The sequence below is a fragment of the Rhamphochromis sp. 'chilingali' genome (assembly GCF_963969265.1).
Source record: "Rhamphochromis sp. 'chilingali' genome assembly, chromosome: 18".
Classification (NCBI taxonomy): domain Eukaryota; kingdom Metazoa; phylum Chordata; class Actinopteri; order Cichliformes; family Cichlidae; genus Rhamphochromis; species Rhamphochromis sp. 'chilingali'.
Genome location: NC_137945.1, coordinates 8,451,436 through 8,478,720, shown reverse-complemented (window position 1 = coordinate 8,478,720; position 27,285 = coordinate 8,451,436). Strand labels below are relative to the sequence as shown.

The 27,285-nt window shown below is 38.4% G+C and overlaps 1 protein-coding gene across 1 annotated transcript in view; it reads right to left on the bottom strand.

Annotated features, from left to right (window-relative positions):
* The window catches only part of LOC308385801 (cadherin-18), a 203,395-nt gene extending 177,223 nt beyond the window's left edge, over positions 1–26,172 (bottom strand). Inside the window, exon 1 of the mRNA XM_080864946.1 lies at positions 25,924–26,172. The gene's annotated coding sequence lies outside the window, so the exon portion shown is untranslated. The remainder of the gene's footprint in view (positions 1–25,923) is intronic.
* Positions 26,173–27,285: the final 1,113 nt, after the last annotated feature.

Sequence of the window (27,285 nt, the reverse complement as noted above, 5' to 3'; positions counted from 1 at the left end):
CGTGTCCGCTCCGACCCGCTTTAAAGGGTTAAACTGCCTGTCTGCAGGAAATATAGAATGTTCTTACAGTGGTGGTCAAATATTTGCATACACTCATCACAGGCGTGAATATCACGGTAATTTGGGGGGTTTTAATGATTTATTTTAACTGTTCTTTTTCCAGGGTGGAACAATTGTGCATACATCTTTGATAAGGATTGGGTGCACAACACATACAGGCTGAATATATATATATATATATATATATATATATATATATATATATATATATATATATACACTCACTATGTGTATTTATGTATACACTATATATACTCACTATACTACTCTTCGATGTCTGGAATGTCTTTTATAGAATCTTGACAAGACCAGGGCCTGTAAAGTTCTTGTCATTTATCATGACTGTCAACAACTACAATAATAATAATAATATAATATATGGTAAATGGTAAATGGCCTGTATTTGTATAGCGCTTTACTAGTCCCTAAGGACCCCAAAACGCTTTACATATCCAGTCATCCACCCATTCACACACTGGTGATGGCAAGCTACGTTGTAGCCACAGCCACCCTGGGGTGCACTGACAATGGCGCCACCGGGCCCTCTGACCACCACCAGTAGGCAACGGGTGAAGTGTCTTGCCCAAAGACACATCGACCGAGACTATCCAAGCCGGGGCTCGAACTTGCAACCTTCCGATTACAAGGCGAACTCCCAACTCTTGAGCCACAATCGCCACGATTAATATAATAATAACAGTAATGACTTAATTTGAAACGGAGCTTTACAACAGTTGTTGATGTCACAAGGGCTACGTCCATTTGTTATATACAGTCTATGATCCCTGCCTACCCACTTCACACAACACCACCTACACCCTTCTGCCAGCCACAGATGTCTGCCAACCCTAACTTTAGCTTCAACTTTTTTTAATGAATTTATTTAACTCTCTCAATGGACTGCGTCTACATTTCAGTTCATTTGTTGCCAGATTCACCTCACCTTGATTTGAACTGCTTGATAAAACTAAAAATGTAAGCACCTTTTATTTTCAAGACATTACATGTTGAATTTGCAAATTTTGCTTAACAATAAAATATAAACTATTGGAATCACTTATACAATGTAAAATAAATCAATCAATAAATAAAAAATTAGCTCAAGCCCAGCCAAAGTACAAAACAGCCCTCTGTGGAGGTTAGCCATGATGAGCCACAGGCTGTGTAAAAAATGGTAAGGTAGTATTTTATTTCCAGAATCTTAGCATAGATAACATGGATTTATAACTAAATATTGTGTTAACTGTAATGAAAGCGAACTGCACTTTTAAATTGAGCACTTATGGCAATTTTCATTTATTACAAATTTATCAAGACACAGCAGGAAACTATCAGTACTGCTGGGCAAGATTCACTGCTTCCTAAAGTAGAACAATTTCTTTTTCTCTGTAATGGAACCACAAGCATGAGCCTGGGGTTATGTGCGGTACCTAGGAAGGGATAAGAAATGGTCTAAATCCTAAAGCGCAGGCTTTTTAGACAGATTACTACCAATAGTTTTCTATACATGTTTGGAAACATGTATTGGATTTGCAAGCACTAGCCTGTATCAGACTGCAGTACCATCAGGAATAACTGTTCAACACACAACTGAAGTAAATCAAAGCTCCAGAAAGCTTTCATTTACTGTTCTAACCACCCACTGTCTGCTGGGTTTTTCAGGGGAAGAAATCCTCTGGCACACAGGAAATAAACATTTTCTGCTTCCAGCAGCAGATGAACTGGATTGTTACTGAACTGCCAAATCTCAGCAAAGACTAAATGACTACAATTTCATCACCAAATATCATCATTTGTAATATAAAAAAAAAAGATTCTGTAGTATTGGCCTAAAAATGTTCAATGGAAACTGCAGCGAGTTGTCCAATGGTTATATAACTGCCAGCAAGATAAACAAAGTGATAAGAAAATATGGAACTTGGGACCCACTGCAAGAATTTGAATGCATTAAATATGGAATATGCTTCACAGAGCAACAAAAAAAAAGTTTGATATATAAATTCGAAGCACGGTCAGATCAAACCTGTGTTCACAAACCGTTTTGCAGAACTTTAAATGTCACCACTGTAAAACCTGCAACCCTCCACAACTTTCAGTTTTTTCAGCAGCACAAGTTTAAAACACACAAACAAACAAACCAGTTATTAGGAGCTACTTTTGGCTGCTCCCTTATTCACAAGTGGTCTGCACAGCGGGTAGCTCCACGTATTTGATTTGGCAGATCTGAATATAATATGAAAGTAATAGGGGTGCAACGATATTCGTATCGATATTGAACCGTTCGATACAGTGCTTTCGGTTCGGTACGCATATGTATCGAACAATACAACATTTGTAATTTATTTTATCAACTTTTCTTCTGACGATGCTGTCTGTGTTGAGCGCTCAGTGAATCTGCGTTCGACTACTCCGCCTAGGCTGCACTGTCGAGCGCAGATCCACTGAGCGCTCAACACAGACAGCATAGTCAGAAGGAAGAGCGCAGGGCAAGCTAGCAAGACAGAAGTTAAGCTCTCCTTGCAACATTCAGATCTGGCGTTTGGAATTATTTTGGTTTTCATGTGACGTATGACCCTGAAGGTAAGCGAGTCATGAACTAAAGTAAAACAGTATGTTGGATGTGCCACGTTAATGTGTTGGCCGTCTAGCCCCATGCACGGGGCGATCGGCGGTAGCTCGTTAACGGAGATTTGCCGTGTTGTGGCGTTAAGGTCATTTCAACGAGATCAACCTGAAAGCACTAGTGGGAACACAACGAATATGACTGCACATTTACGCCGACATCATCCTAGTGCAAAGACAAAAACAACAAGCATGCTACTAACTTTAGCCGAGTCATTTAGACAGCTGTTTAATATGCTGCTGAGAATATAGCCCAGAAGAAGCGGATAGTATAGCTTTTATTTTGGAAAGAGACATTTCTCTGTAATAAACTCTCTTTTCCAAAGATGAGTGATTCCTCAATCAGATACAGGGCTTGCAATATCGTTAGCCCGACGTCCTGGGGCTAGCGATTTTTTTTCAGTCGGGCTACCAAAATCTATCTCTGCCCTGCCCGTCGGGCTATTGTAGGAAGGAAAAATATATGTCAGTGCTTTTGCATTCTTTCAGAAATGTAGCTGGGTAATTATGTCATTGGCATCGGTGAGCCACTGTCAATATGTGACATATTGAAATCACGTTTGAATTTGCGCTTGTTTTTTTGCTTTCACTTTGCAATCGTGCTAACTGTGTATAGAGAGCGACAGCACTGATCTGTGAGTGATGATAATTTGTGCACCAATTCCTCTGACATCGTCTTATTAATCGTTAGCTTACTATGCAAACATGACAAGTGAAATCTCCCGCAGCAAGCTTAAACATGTGAGAGGTTGATCGCGCAGAGAATCGCTGAGCTTATGTGAGTGTGTGTGTAAAAGCAGCACGATATATATTTTAGTTCTGCTGAGCCAAATAAGACAGGTCAGGGTGAAGAAGTGACAGCCAAAGAAAAGCTTACCACAAAACGGAGAAGTTATGACAAATCAGACTATAAGGCAAAAAGAAAGTGCAGCTTTATGGTTTCATGGACAAAATAATTTCTGTGGCTGCAATATGACGAGCTAAATAACCAGGGCTGCACATAAGTGGTCCGCAGGTGCGCATTCGCTGTCAAAATAAAAAACACCCACAAGGGTTAGGGTTAAATTTAAAAACTGTACTTTTGAGTTAAAATATATATTTATAATTTTAATAAATGACAAATTAAAAAGGCATGAACATTTTTTTTGTATCGAAAAAATATCGAACCGTGACACCAAAGTATCGAACCGAACCAAACCGTGAATTTTGTGTATCGTTGCACCCCTAGAAAGTAAATAGACTCTATACGTATATATTTAATTTCCCTGACTACAGCTTAGTAAACAATTTAGACAGCCAAATTAAGTTTCACATTCTTTTGAGATGCTCTAGAGTAACTTCACATGAATAAGTTAACTTTGAGCTCATACACCCTGCTATACTGGCTTCTTTCAGAAGACAAAAAAAATTAAACAAACGTTTTAAATTTCGTTGTCAGTCTTTTCAAACAAAGTCAAAATGAACTCATGTGGTGCAGTGAACATTTGTTCAAATCTACTGATTTCATTTATTCATTATTGATTATTTCAAAGATAACAGAGACTGAAGAAATACTGTATGTCAGCTAAAATATTTAATGAAACATTCATCAAATAAGGGACAACACACAAAGGATACCAGCTTCATAGAAGAGCGATTTCATTAAAAAAAAAAAAGTGTTTCAGTACCTCACTTTAAAGAAATTAGACAAAGAGTTTGGGATAAGTTAGTATAAATGTAGGTTATATATGATACTTGTGAGACAATGTGCAAGTGAGGAAAGTGGACATTATAAGGTGTCATGATCCAGCAGTTATGACAATAACATGCAAATGGTCATGGTCCCTGTGTCTTCCTGGCCGGCCCAGTGAGGCTACATGTTTTGTTTTGTTTGTTTTTTTTTTGCTCTTTCTCTCTTCTGTCTTTGCTCTGCCTGGGCGGAGCTCACTGTGGCTCCCACTCACCTGCCAGTAATCACGCACCTGTGGCTCATTATCCTGCCTTCCCTGGCCACTACTTAAGGCGGTGGCTCACAGCTTCTCGCTGCTGGACTGTTGTTTAGACACACGTTAGCGCCCATCATCTCTCATGTTTTCCCCAGTGGTTTCCTGGTTCTGCTTGTTTGTACATAGACTTCCTGGACCCGTCCTGTAACCCTCTTCCCTGATTCCTGGGCGTAAGTGTTTGGTAGTTTGGTGTCGGGTGTTAGTACAGAGCAAGTGTGCGGAGATTGGGACGAGTGGAGCGTGGATCCGCGAGCGAGTGTGGAGCACCTTTCCCCTTCCTGCCTGTGGATGTCTGGAGCCCTGACCTTTCCACTCACTTTGTATATAGCTCACTTGGTGTTGTAAATAAGAACTGTTTGATTTAATCCCAGAGTCTGCGCTCGAGTCCGTTCCTTCAGCCTTGACACAGAAAGAAACACACAGAAAGAGCCCAGCTGGCTGACTAATTCAAATCCGGGGCTTGCTGTGCCACCCACCCCTTTAGTAAACTTCCCATCATGAGAATAACTGAGAAAAAAATGCATTATAATATATGATAACAGTGTCTCTATGACAACCAGACACAGAACACCTTTTCTTTTGCTTAGGATCCTTTAAAGATCGATAATCTGTTTGGTAGCCATACAAATGCCACTGAAAATTCATCTGACAGATTTTCAATCCTGAAATGTTCCTTAAAACAACTCTGCAACATCTTCCTGGTTGGATGAATAAGAATTCATTGATTTGTCAGAGTAAAATCAATCAGCCCGTCTTTCTAGTTTAAGGCGACACAAGGTGATGGAAAAATACAGCTTCATTGTACTTTATGTACCCAGAAGGAAGTAGTAAAGACCTAAGGACACTAGTTGTCAGATATTGGTTGTCAGTGTTCAATTGAAAAATTTGTGAAAATAACAGATTTTTTGTTTTCACTGTGATATGCCCTATTGGTGTCGGTGTGATTATTTAGTAACAGAGTATATGGCAAATGTCATAAAGAAGCAATAAAATAAAACATTTCATTAAAGAAAATGAAAACAAGTGCTGTGTAAGAATGCTTCACAGTATTTACCCTTTTAAATGTTAAAAAAAAAAACATTGTAAAGTTTTTATATCTACAATTGTCTGGTAATAGCAACCCACAATCTCTATATACAGTAAGTAGTAAATTGGCCTGCACATTAAACTGCAGTCTAGAATATACATTTTTAGCTTTCTCTTCACAGTCATTTGTGATACTGAGTGCATTTTTAGGATAAAAATACTTGCTTCTTTCTTCACCCAGTGAGGGCCGGAGTTACCTTAATTGCGCTAGGGTTGTACAGTAATGTGGCCGTATGATTGATTGATTGATATATATATATATATATATATATATATATATATATATATATATATATATATATATATATATATGAGCACAGGATGGCGTGCAAACAAATGAGGCTTTCTGACAGTTTTTAAAATGCCAAATATCTGCCTGGCAGCAAAGACAAGTTGCTATCCTAAGGGACATTTAGCATGGCAGCCTTTCAGCCATCTGTGAATAGGGGGATTGGTTTATTTATTTATTTGCTAATTAGGTCCTTTCTCCTTGTTCTCAGCCAGCACTTTTTTTTCAACTGTCCAAACTATACAGACTGTCTGAATCTTCTATAATAGTTCCAATGCAACGCCTACATAGTACGTGACATGCAGAAAGGATAACTGAATAGTTATAGACTGAAATTCATGTAAGGCCAGCATATATATTCCTAAAGTGTAATGTGATGTAAAGAGGTTTGAATGTAAAACAACCATAGGCATGTTTGCACTGCACCCAGACTGAGAGGAACACTTATTCTGAGGATATAACATGTCTATTTGAAGAATACATTTAATACAGAAGATCCCAGTAAAATCCCTGTAAAATGCTCTCTGAGATGTTTTAAATCCAGGAAGGGTTTGCTGAGGAGGCACATTCCTTTTCAGCAATGGCCAATTTTAGATGCAGACTAACACTTAACAAAATATCCAGTAAAACCACTGCAGCTTTGTAAGACTTCTGCTTTGCTCAATAGCACAATATTTGATGAGTTACAGCAGGCAAAGAGCATGTGATCTCTGCAACCTTCACTATTTTTACCTGGATGAAATTAAATTTCTGTCTTTTGAAGATCTGTAGGGAATGTTTTCATCTTCAGTGAATTCCTGGCAGTAGAAAGGTGACAGGAAATTAGAAAATGACAAAGATGGGGAATGATATGCTACAGAGGTTCCCAACCAGATGCAAACTGGGAAAATTTTGGCTGAAGGGTGAAGAGATCAAATGTGTAAGTATTCAGTTTTACTTCTTTATTATCATAGAGTGTATTAGTAATTTGTACAGTACATGTTTTAGCCAAGGTCTGAAAATCTAATAAATCTCAGCTTGTTTCTATTTGGACTTTTTGCAATTCTACATGAAAACAGTCATTCTGAGCTTTGGAAAGTTGAACACATGAGACAGCTGATTTAGGCACATTTTGGATAACTAGAAATTAAAATAGAACCTTAGAAGGTGTGCCCTACACTACCTACACTACATACTTACAGTAACATTCACAGATGAAAAACTGCAAGCACTTGCAAGTGGTTACTCTAAAGTGGTAATAAAAACAAAATATGCACATTTAATGGGAGACAGACCGCTACCATCACAGCTCATAATAACCATTCCGTGGATGGTCAGTAATGACACTTGATATGAGAATACACAACATCCTGTTGAGAATAATCCATTACACACCACAAATGACTTTCAGGTATACCATTTGTCTCTACAACTGGGATTGCAGATGCAGACTTTAAGGGGGAGGGTCAAGAAGTCATTACTATGATAATGCAATGCAAAGACCGGAGGCAAGGAGCCAACAATTGATCTTGAAATTGGCATGCTGTCACCATGACTGGTCTCAACTCCATTGAGATAAACAAATGTGCAGCCTAAAAAAAGAACAATCAATCCTGCATCCTCGGGCTCCAAAGCTGGTAAAATGATTATTTTCCGTGACGTTATCAGATTAAAATGTAAGTACCTTAAAAATGCCAGGACTATTCAAGCTACAGTGAGGTTTTAAATTTGTAACTGTCAGCGCCTGAGTACTGGGATGAGACCATATCATGATCGCTGAAAAATACAAACCATAATGTATTCATTTTATTTAAGGTCAAGTTGGATGGAATTTACAACAGCACACAATAAAAACTGTATTATTTGTTTTATGCTTATTCATGGTTAGTTTGTGGTGATCACAGATTTTTTCTACGATTTGTCTGATATCAAACCGTTTCAAGGTCAGAGTGATGGGGCTGCATCTCGAGAGATAGAACATGAATTCAAAATAGACAATTGCATCTAAATAAACTGGTTCTTGGATTAGAATGAATGGTGCCGTGTTCTGGTTTCCCTTCTATGACTACCCATTGCTGTGGCTCTTTGACTTTGGTAATAACAACCGATTTACTGTTTTTGTCTTTGACAAGAGCCTTTACAGCTGTCACAAAAGTCATATTTAATCCATCCACCCGACACTAAAATATTTTTAGAATCCCAGAATTGACCACAACGATTAGGTTTCGCCACTCTTAGCAAACAAGTGCAGGGTGAACACTCAAGCATTTAAAGCCCATTTCATTTAAAGGAATATCCAACAAATGTTGTCTACAGAAGACATCAGACTGCAGATACGTACTGTACATAACATTGCTGAAGCTTATCCAATTAAGACATAACCTTTGCGCTCAGTGTGGAGGTCAGTGGAGAAGCGGCTACTGAGGGTTCACACAGTGCTGACTTAATCCCTGCATCAGATGTGCTGAATCTTAACTCACATTGCTACATAGTTGCATCATGTTGAAGAATAATGTCAGGTCACCGCTGTCTATTAGATTAGATTTAGGTTCTGGATTTCTACGTTTGCATAATACATTTAAAGAATTCAGCCAGTGCTCTTTACCAAATCAGCTGAGTCTAATAAGCTTGAATTTTTCCTCATCAGTGATAAGCAAATAGTTAAATGGATATGGTTTGAATGCATTATTCCTCTTTTCTTAGGATAAATGATAGAAAAGTGCTTTATAATGAATGATAGCTGTTTGGGAGCTTGGGGATTGCATCCAGCAATCCACAGCTAGGAATAAATCAGGCATAAATATTATATCAACCGAATATGTGCTGTAAAGCATATACTCATTTGTTATGGGAGGATCTGGAATGGTGCAACACTTGGCTTTATTTCTTTCATTTTTTTAAGGCAAAGAAGTAACAAAAATACAGTGACCCAGATCTGCAGGTGTAAACAAACAAGTCAAGTTGATGCAAATAAATTTTCTGCTAAGAGTTATTTTATTTATAACGAAAAATAACAGAAGTACATCTTTAAAGCATGTGTAATGACTATAAAAACAAACAAACATGACAAAACATATCAAGAGCAAATGCCTAAATCTTTCTTCCAAAAAGGTTGCTGTAATCATTATTTGTATACTGTATACAACACAACCAGTTTTTTTAACTTCTCTTGTTATTCTAATTAAACTGAATCTAATTGCACTCTTGCCTAACCTTTTATTTTTTGTGTTCAACAAACCAAACATGACCCACTGGCAAGTAATACACCGAGTCACTGCTTGAAACATTTCAATTTCTGTTGTCAACTTTTTCCCATTAAGGACTTTGTCTTGATGGAACTTAATCAGAAATTACTGACTTGGGTCAAAACCTGCCACCTTTAGTCATTTAATATGTCTGGGCATTGGACTCATTTATTGGCCGTGGCATGCAAAATTAAGGTAGCTCACAGCAAGGGTTTTGGTAAAAATGGAGATTCATTAAAGTTCATTCTAATGCCTCAAGGGAAATCAACAGTGATAGAGTCAAAGGGCTTTACCGTAATCCAGTCTGCCCAGATGTGAGTAATACAATCAGCAGTGCATTATGAGTAATAAAGTGGAGAATATTTAGGCTGCTCAAAGACTTGAGGGGGCAATCATTCAACAGGGAAATGATTCACATAGACAAAGACCCTCTATCTCTGAGTCGTCATGCACATCCTGAAGTCCCTGAAGTCAAGCTTCAGTTTTACTCAGGTGGCTAAGTTGGATTTTGAAGTAACAACCACTTCACTGCATATATTTATGAATAATTTACCATCAATAATACGATTCTGTGTAATGGCTTTGATTAGTTAGATATGGTCAATGTAACATTCATGCAACTCTAGTATTAATAAAAACGTGTCCTTAAAGCCAACACATCCTTGTGCCTGACAGTGGCAGTTTATTATAGGCATATCTATGTTTGACGTCCATGTTCATATACTTGTCACAGGCATTAGTCTGAGGCACAGACCGCTTCCAATGAATCCACTTTATGCCCAAATAATTAAAGTTTTGGTCATCAAATTTATTTTCCACCCCACGTCCCAAGACCTCAGAGGAATCGTTTCAGAGTGGGAAAATGCAGTATCAGCATTTAAAGGCAATGGCCGTGATTTATAATGTTTTGTCAAGATTTCACTTGGAAAGAAGCTATAAAGCTTCATTTAGTTTATTCTGCACTGTGCTCAGCACTTATTAAAAGGTTGGCTTTTTTATTATTATTAAGAACTTTTGCATTTTGTTATTTTACCAGTGGCAATGATTTGAGTTTCATTGTATTAATATTATTTTTGTAAAGGTTTAAATATGGGTTTCATAGATAATTATTAATTTAAGTGAATGCAGTGCTCAGTCTTGTGTGGTATTGTGCCTGTCAAGAGGTTTTTGCTTCATTAAGGCTAAGCTATCATTGAAAGGGTTTTTCAAGTGGATGCTGCTGTCTTTTATGTGAATTTAGGTTATTCTTTGTCATTCAGGAGTGGATTTAGCTTAGACAGAAGGGACTTATGAACTATTAGTTTGGAAGCCACTTTGGATTTGTGCTTGTTGTTTGTGTTGCTTATAATATCTGACACATTTCTGTGCAAAACATAGACCTGCTTAACATTCATTCATGTTAGTAAGGTATATAATGCACATAATCCACAGTATACAATGCACCATTTACAGTTTAGGTGAGTGACATTAAGATGTTACAATGCAATGTGGCATTCTTTCTACTTGTACCACCCACCTAAACATTAATCTAGAACAAGTACCCGTACTCATAACAACACTTTTTGATTATAGAGGCTCACACTACAATGGGCCCACACTACAACAACAGCTTATTAGCAGCTTAAGGAACATGACATAGAGTCCAAGGTACTGGCAGAGCCTCCAAACTCCACAAATCTCAATCCATTAAGGGATTTACAAAAACAAACAAAATCCATTGAAGCCCCTCCCCACAACTCACAGGACCCAGAGGATCTGCTGTGAGAGTATTTTTGCCAGACACCACTGGACATCTCCAGATGCCCCATGTTGAAGCCAAAGGGTCAGAGTAAAGCAGAAGAAGGGACCAGTACATTATTAGGTAGCTGGTTTTAGTGTTGTTTCTGACTGGTGTAAATCCCAGTACAGCCCGTAGAATATGTTTTCTTTGTCCTACATCTGTCAAAGAAGAGACTTTTCTGTCAGCTGACATCCATAATTATTAAATTGTGACCAACAAAGATTCTACATCATTCCCTGACAGCATCGTTTGCTGTCATACATCAGTAGTTTCGGTGAGTCTTTGATCAGTAAACCACCAATGTTGGTAGGCTTTTCCCCAAAGAAGTGCACAGGCTGCCAAACACATCAAGTCTTTTTAATTTTTTTTTATTTTTTATTTATGACTGATTTCCTGGAGGCATGTGGAACTTGCAGATTTTCTTTAAAGTCCCACATGGTTGCAGAGGATGCCCCGTGCACAGCGGCAGTTTTCTTATAGCTGGGAGTATTATTAGACCGGTATCAAACTCTGAAAAGCAGCAAATCTTTTATGTTTGCTTCATGTCCTAAATGGCTCATATCCTAAATCATCACTACATTAAAACCAATAAATGAAGTATAATGAAGTATATGCTCTTTCTTTTCTTGGAATTATGAGATTTATTAAGCAAAGAGACTGAACTAGCACGTTTCAGTACCATGGATAGAGACAGATGAAGCAACTCTGATCAACACTTTCATTCACACAGACACAGTGAGCAAGAGGGCTTTGAGTGTTTCAGCACCATGGGTGGATACACAGAGAAACTTGGTTTTGAATGTTTCATAACTGTGGACAGAAACAGAGGAAACAAGACTTGAGTGGTGCCCAAGTCAATTGCTAGATACAGAACACATGCCAGACGGGTTTTTGTTGTAGAGCTTCGGATTGGGGGGGAACCCCCCACTGCAACCCAATGCAAACATGTAGCCCAAACGTAAAAAAAAAAAGTATCAAAATTACCAGAGATTGCATGTTTAGACTGAAAGGTAAAGACTCCTTATATATTTGTATATATGTGAGCATTTTACATATATTGAAATTAAGAGCTTTTAGCCAGTTTGATGCTTAATTTCAATCTTGCTGCAGGCTTGTGGGTTCAAATGAGAACAAAACAGACTAATTCAATTACAGATTGTACTGAACGGGAAAGCGCTCTGAGGTTAAAACACTTCTAAAATCTCCATCAATACACGATCTGAATCTTGATTGCCTGTTTCATATCACAGAGAAGCTGCTGAACAAATAATTCAAGGCAGCCTGGAGGGATTCATTGATGAAACCGCAAGACCCTCTGATATGTTGCATTTACCAAATGCTTTATGGAGTGTCTCTGCTTTTGAGCATCCAGACATTAAAGCCTGACCATATGAAGCAAAGCTTGTGCTTCTATTTGTGTTTGCTTGTGCTTGTTAAGCAACTCTCTGATGACCCCCACCCCCACATGCCTCTATAATTAACCTAAAGATAATTCCTGTTACAAACACCACAGTGGCCCTCATTAGGGCTCTGTTGTCCATTAGATGCGACTTTTATGCATTTCATGTTGCTCTCATTTCTTCCCACAGACAGGTGCAGAACACTATAAATTCCAAATTAAATTCAGTCCATAGGTTCTCATTTGAGCTTGTTTTTCTGTAAATGCCTTGTGCTAGACATGCAATCTGTCCTTAGTGTAGTGTAGCAAAAAGTTGAGAAAATATGCAAATAGCTTTTGATGAAGATAGGTTATAAAGAAAAAAATAAGGTTTTTCATTACTTTGCCTGAGTTCCTTACGTATTCACATTTCTGAGATATGTGATTTCTTATCTGCTGTTACCCTATAGCATGCAGCTGTTCACACAGTAGATCATAGCATGATTTAGCAGGGTATCGTGAAGATCCTTTATGGTATATTACAATACTTTCATGTATACATTTTACATAATGAACATGTTTCCCCAAATGAACGTTAACACAGATATGATCAGACTATGATCATAGAGGCGGTTACAGGCTTAACAGGCCATGTAATGTGATTAAAATAAACACACCATGGGAAAGATCGACTGGGAGTTCCTTTACATTAGAGCTACATGCTTCTTTTTCTTCGTTTCCACATCAGTGAGCTTCACATTACATATGTTAAGCACACAATGTGTTCAAATGTACCTATATGTAGAAATCAGTGGTGCATGGGGTATGATTTAACCACTGCATTACAGAGGGGGTCATTTAAAGGAGCGACAAGTTACGGTATGCATGTGTGCACTGCTAAAAGGATGTTTAGTTGGACTTAAGCAGTTATATAAAACCTTTATTCAATGCAGAAATCATCTTGCATGATTTAAAAAAATATTCACTCATGAAAATAGCTTCTGTGCAATACATTTGATAAAGTGCTAATTGTCACAAATTTCTGTTCACTCAGCAGTTTGTCTGTTACAGTTTTTCGGTGATTGCTTATAGTACATTGTGCTGAAACTGCATTTTTTGTTCGCCAAAGCCATAAAGCTTTGTACGCGTTTAAAGTAACCATATATGCTACATTAACTCTGACTGGTGTGAATATGAATTCCATCATTTGAGCCCAGCTTTGATTTCACCTACACTTTTGTTCGGCAGGTTTAATCTGCTTTGTGAGAAACGTGACTCAGAGGATCACTGACTGAATCGAGCATGAACACGAGCTCAAGAATTAAACACCCCAGCACAATAATATTTATTAATCTGGCGAAGGTTTGCTGAATCTGCATTCTTGTTCTGAAGAATGATCCCGTTTCACAACATATACACTTTATTTCTCAGCCCTTTAGTAAAACTACATATTTCAACGACACTCGAGGCCACAGAGCATTTCCGCTGCAGTGCCTGGGGACGTGTTCTTTGCACAAAAGCATATGATTCACTCCTCCCAGTGCAAGGATTTCAGCCAGGGAACCCTTATCTTTTTAATCTTCAGTCTAAACACCCCCCCAACTGTCTCGTCTGAGCCATTCAGCTGGGGGGCACTATTAGAATATTTTTGCTCAAGGCACTGAGATATTTCAAAGAAATAACAGCAGGGTACAGTGAAACTTTGGCATAGGAGTAAGGGTGAGACCACAGCTTGGAGCTTCACACTGAATGCATAGTGGCAGCAAACTTCCCCAGTGCCCCAGTGGCTCTGCGACATATAAACCTAATGCTGAGCTGTTGCAGTGGGAACCCTGGCAGCAGTACATGAGCTGCCAATCATTAAAGAAATGACTGAGTCTGCACGGAAATGGGTATGGAAGAAGTGACACATTTCATTCCTCTGTGTCCTGGTTGCAGCGCCTCAGGTGTACTGCGTGCTTTGAAGAATCGATTTGATACAGGAAAATGGTGTTTATATGGTTGATAAGGCATTTACAAAATGATCCCCCAAAAATCTATATTTCTAATAATTGTTTATAATCTAATCATTGACAAACGAAAGCAGCAGCAAAGCCTTGTTGCTTAAATGTCAATATAGTAAAATCTCTGTCCAACCTCTGTATGTTGAGTTGTTAGTTTTGTCCTTTTTTGCAAGATCATGAAAAAATATGCATGCCAGCATCAGATATCTCAAAAGACCAACATGTTTAGTTTTTTTTTTTTTTTTTTTTTTTTTTTTTAAGCTAAAATAGTCAGTCAAGGGCTTTGAGAGAAAGGGCTGCTGTTTGTCCATAAAAAGTGCAGCTGCACTTCAAGTCAATTTCAAAGGCAATATAGCGCCAGTCTAAAGTTTTTTAAACTTCTATAACAAAGATTTTAAGGTTCCGCAGTGCAAAAAATGACTGCAATATATCTCCAGGGTTTGATAAGGTTGTTGATCATTACCAGTGAGGCAGCCACTACTGAGCCAAGAACCCAGCTTTTCTCACTTTCAAAAATCTCTGTACTGTTGGAATGACCTCAGCAGTTCTCATATTTTCAGCTGCTCAGTGATGGATGGCAGTGCAGGAGCCACAAGAAATTTTGCTCTAAAGCCAAAAAAAAGCAAATGGAAGATTATTAGACTACTTAGCATTTGATAGATTTCTTCTTCACTTGATGTTTCTGTTACCCCCCTCTAATTAATGTGACTTTAATATTTATGTCAGTTGCAGTTTGCCACGAACTGTGCTGTAAAAGCTTTTGATGCTGGTGAAATTCTGGTAGCGGTTGATCAATGACAAGCCTTCATGCCCCTGTCAATATCCATGCTCATTTATACTATAGACAAATAATATGACCCTGGTTTCCTCCTCAACAGTTCACTTGATATAGGATATAGTCACTTATTATAGCTTAATGAGTAAGTAAGTCGAAATGGCAACAACAACCTAGTTGATATTTATCAAAAAAAGGGCCAAATAAATCATCAAGGGAAATGTCACACGCAGCTGTAACCTTTTAGAGCGGCTAACCTTTGAGGTTTAGTGACACGATGGAGAATCATTTGGTGGAGGTGGAGTGTTGCTGAGTTGTAATGAGGGCCACTGTGGTATTTGTAGCACGAATTATCTTTAGGTTAATGATTTGGGAGCATCATCTGGTATCTCCTTAGCACACAAGTGCTGCAGAAACAAGGACAAACAAAACCACAAGCTCCAGCATATGCACAGGTTGTAATGCCTGACTGAACGCACAAACGCATGACAGGATTGGTAAATGCAAAGACTATCTTTTGGTTTCATCAGTGAATCCCTCCTGGCTCAGTGGATTCTTTTGATCTGCAGTTTCTTCACGATATGAGGCAGCGAGTGAAGACTCGGGTCCTGCATTGATGGGAATTTTAGAAGTGTTTTAAACCACAAAGCACTTTCCCACTCACTACAATTTGTAATTGAATTAGTCTTTTTTTTTTCCTTCTTTGTTTTGAACCCACAAGCACAGAGCAAAATAGAAGCGTAGCTTCCCGCTGGCTGCAAACTCTTGATGCCGATTTAGGTAAACATCATCATAAATGTACATGTAATAATCCACAGGAGTCTTTACCTTTTAGGTCAAACACATGACTGTAAACAATTCATCAGTGATATGTTTGGTCATCATCACACATCATTTCTGTAGCCTATGCACTTTGTGCAGCTTTGCCTGCATGATGAAACATCTTGCCCCAGGTTTAAGTCATAAAAGTGAAGCTGCTGGGCCAGAAAACCACATTTTCTGAGTAGGTAATCATGACCATTAATCATGCCGGCACACTTCTCTTTCCCATTGGCCAAAAAGAATAGGTCATGGCTAAAGACTGTACCTCCACACTGGAATACTCAACCCCCTCCTCCCTCATTTCACCTACTCAAGGCCATTTGTGCCACAGTCCCATGAAATACCTGATGGGTGGTTGACAAAAAATAAATAATGAAATATTAAAAGCTATCTATATAAATATCACATCTTTCCTAGCATCCTAACATTTTTCAGTAACTGACAATAGCAGCTAATTTAATCCCCTATGTTAATAGATCTTGCTAAGAGCCTTAGCATATTGATTTTATGTGAGTTTATCTTTCAGCTGTCAGGAGATATCTCTTATGGTAAATCTATTTGGGATTTTTTTTCTGTTGCACTGAATCCATTTTAAGAGTTAAAAATAGATCTATGGATATTTACCTTATAGACCTTTCTTGAATGTAATTTAGCTGGTTTGCAGAGGTTCCCCTAAATCCTTGAAGCAATAAAAATTAAAGCAAATCGCTCAACCTCAGTAAGATAAAAAGTGTGTTCTTGAGTGAAATCAGTTTTACTACTTTAAAAATGCAATGATTTGTTTGTTATGTCAATATCTTGAAATAAGGTAGGCCGCTCATCTAGTTTCAAGAGTCAAATCGATCTGCAAGAGCTCTTTACACAAGTTAAATTGCCTTAGCAGCAAGTGACATTCACTCCTTGTTGAGTAATGTTGCAAGACAAGATAAAGTGACTTGTTAAAATGAGCAGTTTTAACAAGTCACACAGTCATTGCACGTTCGTTTCAATGGCCTTTGATGCGCTTAAATGTTGTCATTCCGTGTCACCCATTGAGATCTGACTCAGCTGAGGCCAGATTATGATTGTATTAGTTCACATGCATGATTGCTGTTTGTTGCAAACTGCCATATTTTTGAGACAGAATCAGGTTTGTCATTTACCCTGTAGGTCCATTGAATTCTTAAACAAAGACTGTCAAAGCCTGTGACCTGATACATAGCAGCTTTATTGCTGTTGCTGAGAATATTGCTGTCATACTGTGCTGATACTGGATAACGACTTTTTTCACGTGGGGAAAAACTCATAAAAGTAGTTATTAGACCTACCGCTAATTTAGAATCGGAAGCGATTAAAACTGAGACTTTATCTTTTCAGCGCAGCATTTGCAATGCCGACTGTGAAGGTAAAACCACCTAATGCTACAGAGGTCTATCATAGCAGCTTTTATGTCTCTGAGGCAAGGTTAAATATTACATGCTCAACCTCTTCATCTTTTTGGTATATTTAAAAGAAATACTATATTTGTGTGCTTTCCAGTGAGTAGGTTTACCAAAGTCAATTCTGCAAGAATTTCACATGTTCTCCCATAATCTCCCATATTAGCCTCTCTTCACTGGCTCCTTGTTAAAACCAGATTGACTTTAATATCCTTCTCCTCACATACAAGCTCTTGTATAATCATGCCCCCATCATCAAATTTTGCAAAAACAAGGCATCGGTAGAGCTATAAGGCAGAAACATGATATATCTCAGCAGGTTGTGCAGTTTGCCTTTATGCAAATTTGAGGAAATCAGACACATTCGGTCTTAAGAAGGAAGTATGGAAAAAAGGCTGAGGTATACCAAATTATACAAGGACTGGACTGAAAATCTGCAGCAGATCTTAAGACATGGTAAAAGCTTTGTCATAGGGATACCTTTCAGCCAATTGTGTTTTCAGTGGAATTAAAAGTACCGTGAGATTGAGATTCATCATGCAATATAATCTGGAATTACTATAAATCATAGATTGACCTTCCTAGAGCCTGGACCTTGAATTTATTGAAGCAGTGTGGGATTAACTTAACAGAGAATGGAACAAAGAGGCAGTTAACATACAAAGAAGAGCTTTTAATGGCCTCCAAGAAGTCTGGAGAACTAAGTTTGAAGATTACTTAAAAAAAACACTTTCGTATGAGAGTTGAGACTTTGTTGAAGATCAAAGGTGATCATACCAAATATTTACTTTTAAGATCATTAAAACTGTTCAAACTCTTTTATTGTGTCTATATGTATGTTTTCATGTTATAGACATAATATAAAGAACAGATAAATATAAAGAACAATGGCTATAGACTTTTGCACAGTATTGTATATGTAAGGTTGTCTTACATTTTTCATATGTTAACATGCTGCCATCATTCTAAAGGATGTAAAGGATCTCATAGAAGCATAAAATCCCAATAGAGCACTTCAGTGTCAGATTGCACTCTCTCTCCCATGGAACCAGCTCCCACTTAGGAGTTCTCAGAAATAGGTATCCTGTTAACTTTTAAGATTTGGCATAAAATTTTCCAATTTGATAGAGCTTATACTGTAATTAGGGCTGGATCTGGTGGCCCTGAACCACGTCTTCGTTATTCTGCTACAGGTTTCTGGGACACTTCCCATGATGCACCCAGAATGAGTATTTCTTATCCACTCCGATCGTTTCACTCACATGTCATGCATCAGTGAACAGATGGAATGTCATTAAATTTCTCCCACAGTCTGTGTTTTGTCCTTTCTCCATATCTGATCATCATTTTTCTCTTTCCCACCCCCCCCCCCCAGTTGGTTGTGGGTGATCACTGCCCCTCCCTGAGCCCAATTCTGCCAGAGTTTCTTCCTGAAAGATTTCCTTGCCACTGTCCCCAAGAGTTTGCTCTCAGGTAGTCGGCTGATTGTTGGAGTTTCTATCCAACACTATAAGGTCTTTATCTTTCAATACAAAAGGCAACTGTTTTTGTGAATTAACCCTAAATTTTGGATAATAAATGACATTATTTTTATTGTGAAAGTTCCATTTGTCAAGATATTAATTGAAGTATTTTAGAGAGGGAAGGTTACAATAACTTCCTGCATTATTACAAACAGACCTTGTTTGTCATCATTTTATAATAATAAAGAAGTATTTACATTGATCCAACTTCTCAAGGATTTCATTAAAGTCTGATATTAGGCTTTGAAACCTGAGTCTATGTTAAAACCGTCACTTTGAGTGGAATCCCCACAGTGAATTGAAGCAGGCACTTAGATACTCCAAAAACAGAGCACAACTTTGACAGATTGGGCGCATCCACAAACGTATGCACCACAATGTTTGAATGCCTGTGTGTGTGTGTGTGTGTATGAGTGAGAGAGAGAGTGCGTGATGTTAATTACTTAAACTGGCTTGGATCAAATATATTGTCATCCTATTATGTTGACACACTCGAAACAACAACATTTGTCTTTCTCTGGTATGTATCATATATATATAGATATATCACTTTCTGTTTTTTGTTTGATTTTCTTTCCCTAACACAACAGTGGAGTTTGCTTTGAGCAATCTCTCTGCAGATCAGCTGTGGAAAAACTGGACCTTTTCAAAACAACATCCACTTCACTGGCCACATGAAGGTATTTCTGCCTCTTGAGGCTTTAAACTATGATTTTGATCTTCCATTTTTGAACCATTTTTGCTTTACTGCATTCCAGTTTTCTCTTAAATTTGTGAGAGAATAATTTTCATTTCAAAAAGAAAGAAAGAAAGACTTTTCCTCTGTTCTTTGTTGATCAGTATCTTTGCAATATATTAACAACACCTGAACGTACAAGGAGATTAGTATGGACACAGGGAAAAGATAGCAGACATTTGTATTTACCCACTGGACCCATTGATCAAAGTAAACACATGGCTGGTAGAATGAATGTGCCCCATGTGGAATGAATCACTGGGGATCAATGAAATGAGACCAAACAGGTTACAGCCTGTATCGCAACTAGGTCTCACTTTCTTGTCACATTCAGTAGGTTGGTTGGGAGTCCTTGGAGTCACATGTTAATGCACTTTATCATTTTGTGGAGGGCTATCATTGTGAAACGGGGCATTTTAATCCAAAAGACATTACTTCTTAATTCTATCTGAGTTGTCACACAGGGGACAACATTCCTAGCCTTCTTGGGAAAAGTGATACAAATAGTGTGAACAGATCTTTCAGTCCTTAAAAGGGACACATTTCTTACATAAGTATTGTAGACATGTAGTAATTTAGGGGGGTATATGTAGAGCTATAAGCCAGAAACTTTATATATCTCACAATATTGTGAAGTTTGTCTTGAAAGTTGGGGAAATTGGAAAAATCCCTTCTTAAGAAGGGGAAGCACTGAAAAAAGGCTAAGGCATACCAAAGTATGCAAGAACTGGACTAAAAAGCAGTGGCAGCAGATCTAAAGACATGGTGGAGACTGTCATAGGGATGCCTTTCAGCCAATGGTGTTGTCAAAATTAATGGAAACAAAAGTACTGTCAGATTTGGATTCACCATGCAATACAATCTGGAAATACTATTAGTCATTTGTTGGCCTCCCCAGAGCTCGGACCTCAACATTACTGAATCATCTCAACACAGAATGGAACTTATATTTATATTTAGATATTTGTGAATGTTTGGTACCTGTTGCAGATAGCAAAGAAAGAATGTAATTCTACAGTGACACAAGTTTCTTTATTGTCTTTATACACAACTTAAAGTTCATCCCAAAAGGTTGATTCTATTCATCTGGACATAGTGTTTTCAGTGGGAGAAATGTTTCGTCACTCATCCAAGTGACTTCTTCGAAGTACAAATATACCGTTTATATGGTTGGGGAAACCTGCAGTCAGCTGAGACTGAAGAAGTCACTTGGATGAGTGACGAAATGTTTCTCCTGCTGAAAGTGCTACGTCCAGATGAACAGAATCAACCTTTTGGGATTTACTTACCTGGATTTTTGAGCATGCATCAAGACAACTTTTAAAGTTTAAACCTAAACAATGTGTAGTTCAACATTTCAATCCTTATTTTCAGTGCTGCCTTGAAATTCTGAGCACTGTAATATGTTCCTGTGGACTTTTATTATACTGTAACCATATTGGTTGTCTGTATGACAAGAAATAACCATTTCAAACAATTTGCTCTCAGTGTCTAATATTGCCTTGACCCATGTGGCACAGATGAAAAGAACACGTTATGCATATCTCACATATGCGATCCTATTTGGTGCCTTGGAAATGAGAATGTGTTGGTAAATTAGTAAAGGTAAGTTTGCACGGCCAAAAATACAAAACGATACACAGAAGAAAAATAAGGTGAAGGTCATAAAAAACTGGAAAAGTTCCAGATGTGAAAAGTTTGTTATAAAACCAAATACCTTTGTTCTCATTGCTAAGCAGATAATTCTAGCTTCTAAAATAGAGACAAACAGATGTATGAATCACAGACGCTCAGCTGGTGAAGGTGTTTTCAAACTAGAGGAAGCATCTCGGATTTGCCCAGAACTGTTGTTGCTTTGTTAGACCCCCTCTCAAACAGCTTTTCTATCTTTTCACTTCCAGCTGAGTAATGATTAAGAAATGCCATCAAAGTAATCTTTTAAAGGGCACTTCCCTAGACACACAAAGAGGATCTGGAGCCATGATGCTCCCCCAGGGACACATTCAAAAAAAAAAAAAAACTCTTAAAGTGAGCAAAACCTCAAAGGTGGAAAACATTTACAAAGCCGCTTACTTTCCTAACTTTGTTCTTTTCATTTTCCCCCTCAAAGTTCCAGCTTTATTAAATTGTCTTACTCTCTGCACTACATTTTGTCTTCTCCCCTCCATTACTTTGAATATAAAAGTTTTTATGTGAAATACTGAAACGCTTCTTTTTAATTGGTAAAATGCAAATAAAGAGAACGTTCTTTTGTATCGTGCTCGCAGAGTGTGAAGTTCCCTCTCGTATTCACAACTTCCTCACTCTTAAAGCAAGACAGTGATCAATCATCCATTTGGCTTTAACACTAGGCTTCTTAAAGTACAGCCACTTGGAGATTCATTTTCTTGATGGTTCGGAGTGTTATTTTCTAAAAGAGGCAGATGTCAGCTAGGGGTTAGAATAAAGGTTTGAGTTTCTTCTGAATGCAGTTTGACATGTCAGTAGAAAGACATTTTGGCAGCTTTTCCATCTGAAGGAAATCTATCGCGCACAGACTGAAGACAGACAAAGAAGGCAGAGCTTTATGATTGTATAGAGAAGATAAACATCAGCGTTGCCTACACTGCTGACTAAATATAGCTATTGCATCACTGAAAGTTAATGTTTATTTTTAAGCAGCAAATATAAAAATATGTTGCAGCCTTAAAATTGGAAGGATCTTTCAACCCTGTATTTCAAGCTATTTGAGAAGTGTAAAATTCTTGTTCTCATTTAAAGTTTCATGTCGTTCATGTCAAGCAGAGTTCAGTCTGTGGCATGAAAGTAATTTAGCACTGGCACCATTATACTTATTGTATTCCAGTATCAGGTAATTCCACCTATCTGCTGGAGGCATTTTTAATCAACAGCTATACGGAAAGTGCAACAATGGAATCCTGTTAGCTCTGAAACCCAGATGCAGACCATCCGTTGCTAATAGCCCTATTCAAACAAGAGGAGCATTATGTTCATTATTAATGAATTATGCCTCAGCTTCTATGTTTCATGATTTCATTCGCATAATGAAATTTCCTGAACCTCTGCTGGGCTGTACACAATCGTGCACAGTCACAATTTTATAATTGTTAATGTCTGATTAGGTAATGCAGCTCATGTTTTTTGACAATAAGACATATTTGTTCTATATATTGTATTAGTAATCCTCAAACAGTATCTATTTTACTGATCTGACATAAATTTAGTTCCCCCTTTGTTCGGTTGTATTGTATGGATAAGACTGAGGCTATTTTGATAAATGTAAACACACAGTTTCATAACAGTGTCTGTGAATGTCTTTTGCGTTATATGTGGAAAATCTAAAGATGGCCACCAAAAGTTCAATAGTGCTCTGTTCACTAAGAGTAACTTTGGGTAAGTTGGTAGGAAGAATACATGAAATCAAGCATATGCTGACAGCTGAATAGATAGCCTGACCTGAAGAGCAGACCAGAGTCTGCGCATGCCTACAAATAAGAGGACAATTGATGCTTTATGAACTCTTCTTCTGCACAAAATGGATTGATCTTGAGCTGCCTAGAATGAGTCAGGGGAGCAAGTGATGCAGATATATGAAAAATATATAATAATAATAATAATAAAAGAACCCAGTACTGTAGCACAGATGTTACCATAGAAATCTAGCACGGTAAAAACAGAATTGCCCTTATGATGCTGAAACTCTGACTTTAGGTTCAACACACTTTGCCAAGTACGGCCCTCAGGAGTCCTGTCAGGAGCCAAGTTTTAAAAGGATACAGTTGACACAAGATGTCATTAATTAGAAAAATGTCAGCAGAACTTGTTCTAATGTTATCACACTACCAACGGGTGGGTTGCCTTTGTTTGTCTTGCTGTTGTTCCCCCCACCCCTATACAGTTTCATGAAAACTGCCTGATATCACGGCTGAACACGGTCACTGCGGAATTGCTGTAATCGAAAAAACAGGTTGATCGCAATCTCTTGTAGTCAATGCAATGACTTAGGGAGCGCCAGTGAACTCAAAATAGAACAATTTGGTAAACATACTGCTCTTTATCATACTGCACACCCAATATAGATTTAAATAAATCTTGGTTTCTAATATGTTCATGCCGCAGCTATTGCTCCATTGAAAACAATATGGTTGTTCTATTTCTGGAAAATTAAGATTAATCACGATGTATAATTGCATTCAGGACTCATTCAAAAACAAAAAACTAAACAAAACAAGAAAAAACGAACACTCCCGCAGGAATTTATATTGATATTCAAAATCTACAAGGTGCAACATTAGCTTTGACATCAGTGGCAGAAAGAGACTTAAAGGTGAACTCTTAGAAGTGCACAGCATGAACACCTCTTTAAAGACAGATTAGCAGGAGAGTTGTGACATCGCTAAAAATGTTGCTTGAGAGAAAAAACAACAACAAAATTTGCATTGGCTAAATCAATGTAAATACAGCCAATCTGATATAAAACTGATGATGCTCTGTTTTTGATTCTTTTAACTACTACAAAATTTTTACGATACCATTTTAAGACAAATATAACTGTTCACATAAACTGTTTACAATTTCATTTATACATTTACAAAATACTGGATTTTTTTTAAACCACAGTGCTGCTGGTGCCCCATTCAAATGAGAATCTTTAACAATGCTGTTAGCCAGAAGTGGAAAAACATGACCGCGTACGGCACACTAAGCCTTGACATGACAAATATCACAAATAATAATAATAATAAAAAAATGAATCTGTTTGATGACATAAAACCAACACTAGAAAGAGTCCAAATCAATTACGGTGAACAAGCGGTGAAATCTGCTTTCTCACGGGTTGTTTTACTCAGTAAACATCACTGCTGAGTGTTGAGGGTGTTGTCTTACTCGATTGAAAAAAAATCTCAACAGTATCACACTCGGAGCCAGACTCTTTGAAATCCAGCTGTGTTGACAATCTTGCGTCAGACTTCAGCTTCAGTGCACCTCAATACTTTCTCATGTAGGAGCACATCAACAGCCAGCCTCACTGAGATGTTACACATTCTTTGTCTGTTCCCTTTTGCTCTTTCCAGCAGCTTGTCTTACACCGGCTGCATTATAAAACAGAGAGTCAACATGAAATCAACTTAAAGCTATGCCACAGAGTATCAAATCAATTCCCTTCCCTCGGGCTGGGGTTGCATATCAACCTCTCGCCACATTTTGCTGTGTGTGTGTGTGTGTGTGTGTGTGTGTGTGTGTGTGTGTGTGTGTGAGAGTGTGTGTGTGTGTGAGTGTGAGTATAATAGAGAAGAATGCACTAAAAAAATCTGTCATGCAGTACAACAGTTAACTTCATAAAAATCTTTGTTTTTCACCCCCACCCCCGCCCTACCACCCCCCATTCTGAAGGAAAACAACCAGCAAGAAGGACAATAAGTAACTGAGTGCCTTCAGCAGCATATTTCAACACATTTATACAAAAGCTCCATTTTAAAAGTTAGAAACTCTGATGCATTTTTCCACAGTTCCTGTGATCAACAGTTGGTATATGGCTACAATGTAGCTTGCCATCGCCAGTGTGTGAATGTGTGTGTGAATGGGTGAATGACTGAATGTAGTGTAAAGCGCTTTGGGGTCCTATGGACTAGAAAAGCGCTATACAAATGCAGGCCATATATGCCAAGTCCCACTGAAGCAGGATGTACCATAAAATACCGAGAAGTGGGTTTCAGCCAGCAAGTGTGCTTCTGTTTGGCAGAGCAACACAGTGCAGTTTCCTTTGAGCTCCACCAAGAGTTCACTAACTGAATTCACATGTCTCAATATCTCAATGTTTCTCTTTATGAGACAGTGCGCCTGCAGACTGTGGGAACCATGATTGCGTTTGGTTGTCTGTGGTGGGGTTTGGGATTAGTAACTTGCAAGGGGACATTAAACTTTATTGTATGCCATCAAGTAATGCTCCAGAAATGTCTAATGTAGCCCCCACCCCCGATGTGTTAAAGACCATTACATAGTTAGCTTTTGGCTGGTTTACTAAGCTACCATAGCAACAGTGTCACCAAATCCTTCCTGAAGAAAAAAAGATCTAATTGCTACTAAATGTGAATTAAACAATAAATTGGGAAGCGACTCATCCACAAGACTTTGAAAGATGCATTCAGCCAGCATACATTTCATACACCACAAACTCTGAAGCTTATGAAGGCAATGCGCTTTGTTTTGCTCTCACCTTACCTGTGCAGCTTGAGTTCCAGATGGGCGGTTTACAGATGACTGATACTTCAGCTTGTGGATGGTGTACAGGAGGAAACACGTTTAGCAGCAGCAATAGCAGTCAGAGGAGAGGAAAGGAGAAGAAAAATAGGGGAGGAAGAGGAAGAAAGCGCAAATGCTGAATTATGGATGTGGAGGGGAGGTGGTGAGGAGGGGGGCGAGGGAGGGATTCCTCCGCCGCCCTTACTTCCCAGATCGCAAAGCGTGAATCATCTTCTGCATGGATCAAATGGCACAGTCCACTGAAGGGCTGGATCTGCGCAGTGAACAGAGCAGAGGGTATCTGCTGAGGCTGGAATGGGACGCAATGGGGGAGGCGGGGGAGGTGATGGTGGTGGTGATGTGTGCGTGTGTGTGTGTGTGTGTGTGTGTGTGTGTGTGTGTATAACAGGGGTGGGGGGTAGTTATGCTATATGAGAAACAGCCCAGCAGAGGAGTGTTACACGTAGTATGGAGAACCATTCGTCAGCTCAAATATGCACCAGCTGTTAACTAGCTTCTCTCTCTTTCTTCCTCTCGCCTCACTTCACATTCAGAGTTCAGCTCGCCTCTGTTCACGCAGTTTATACTTCAGGTAATCAACCTGGGATTCTTTATGGCAACTGCCTTTCAAACAATATACGTTCTTTCTTAACCCAGACTTTCTAAATACCTTAGCTTGTTTCAACATAGTTCCAAACAACTTTCTTTAGCATCAGATTATATTCTACAAAAGGATGCGGTCCCTGAGCTTTTCCTCTTTGTTTTCTGGCTACACTATTTGCATCACACTGCAGTTTGTTCCCATTTATTTATTTATTTTGGCTATGAAAGGCGAAATTAAAAGAATATCTGGCTCCTGGGAAGCAATATATAAAGAAATGAGAGGTATAATTTAAGTCTGTTTTATCTTGCAGCAAATCTACCAGACAGCATCTCCTCAACCCATTTGAATTTAAGAAAGTAACCCTCAAGTCCCTCACAGACTTTCTGTAGACGCACAATGTTAGGTTTTGTATTGTTGATTGTCATTTATGCTTAGAAATATTTAACCATATATGCTTAGAGGTGTATAATCAATTGTGTAGTGATAGTCTGCAAACTTTGTGTGTATTAGAGAGCACTCTGGGAGCACGAGAGAGGTCGTACCTTGTCTTATTGTTTTATGGTAGGATTAACGTAGCTATGTTTGTTTTAGTCTAAGTGCCTTTTGTTTAGATGAACTGCAGGACTTCCTCACCGTGTTATCTAGGGTGAACCATTTAGGGTGAGGGGGAGGCTACCCTCTTCCTGACCAAGGATGTTAGTTTGTGTGCTTTTATGTTATATGACCCTTTGATCAGC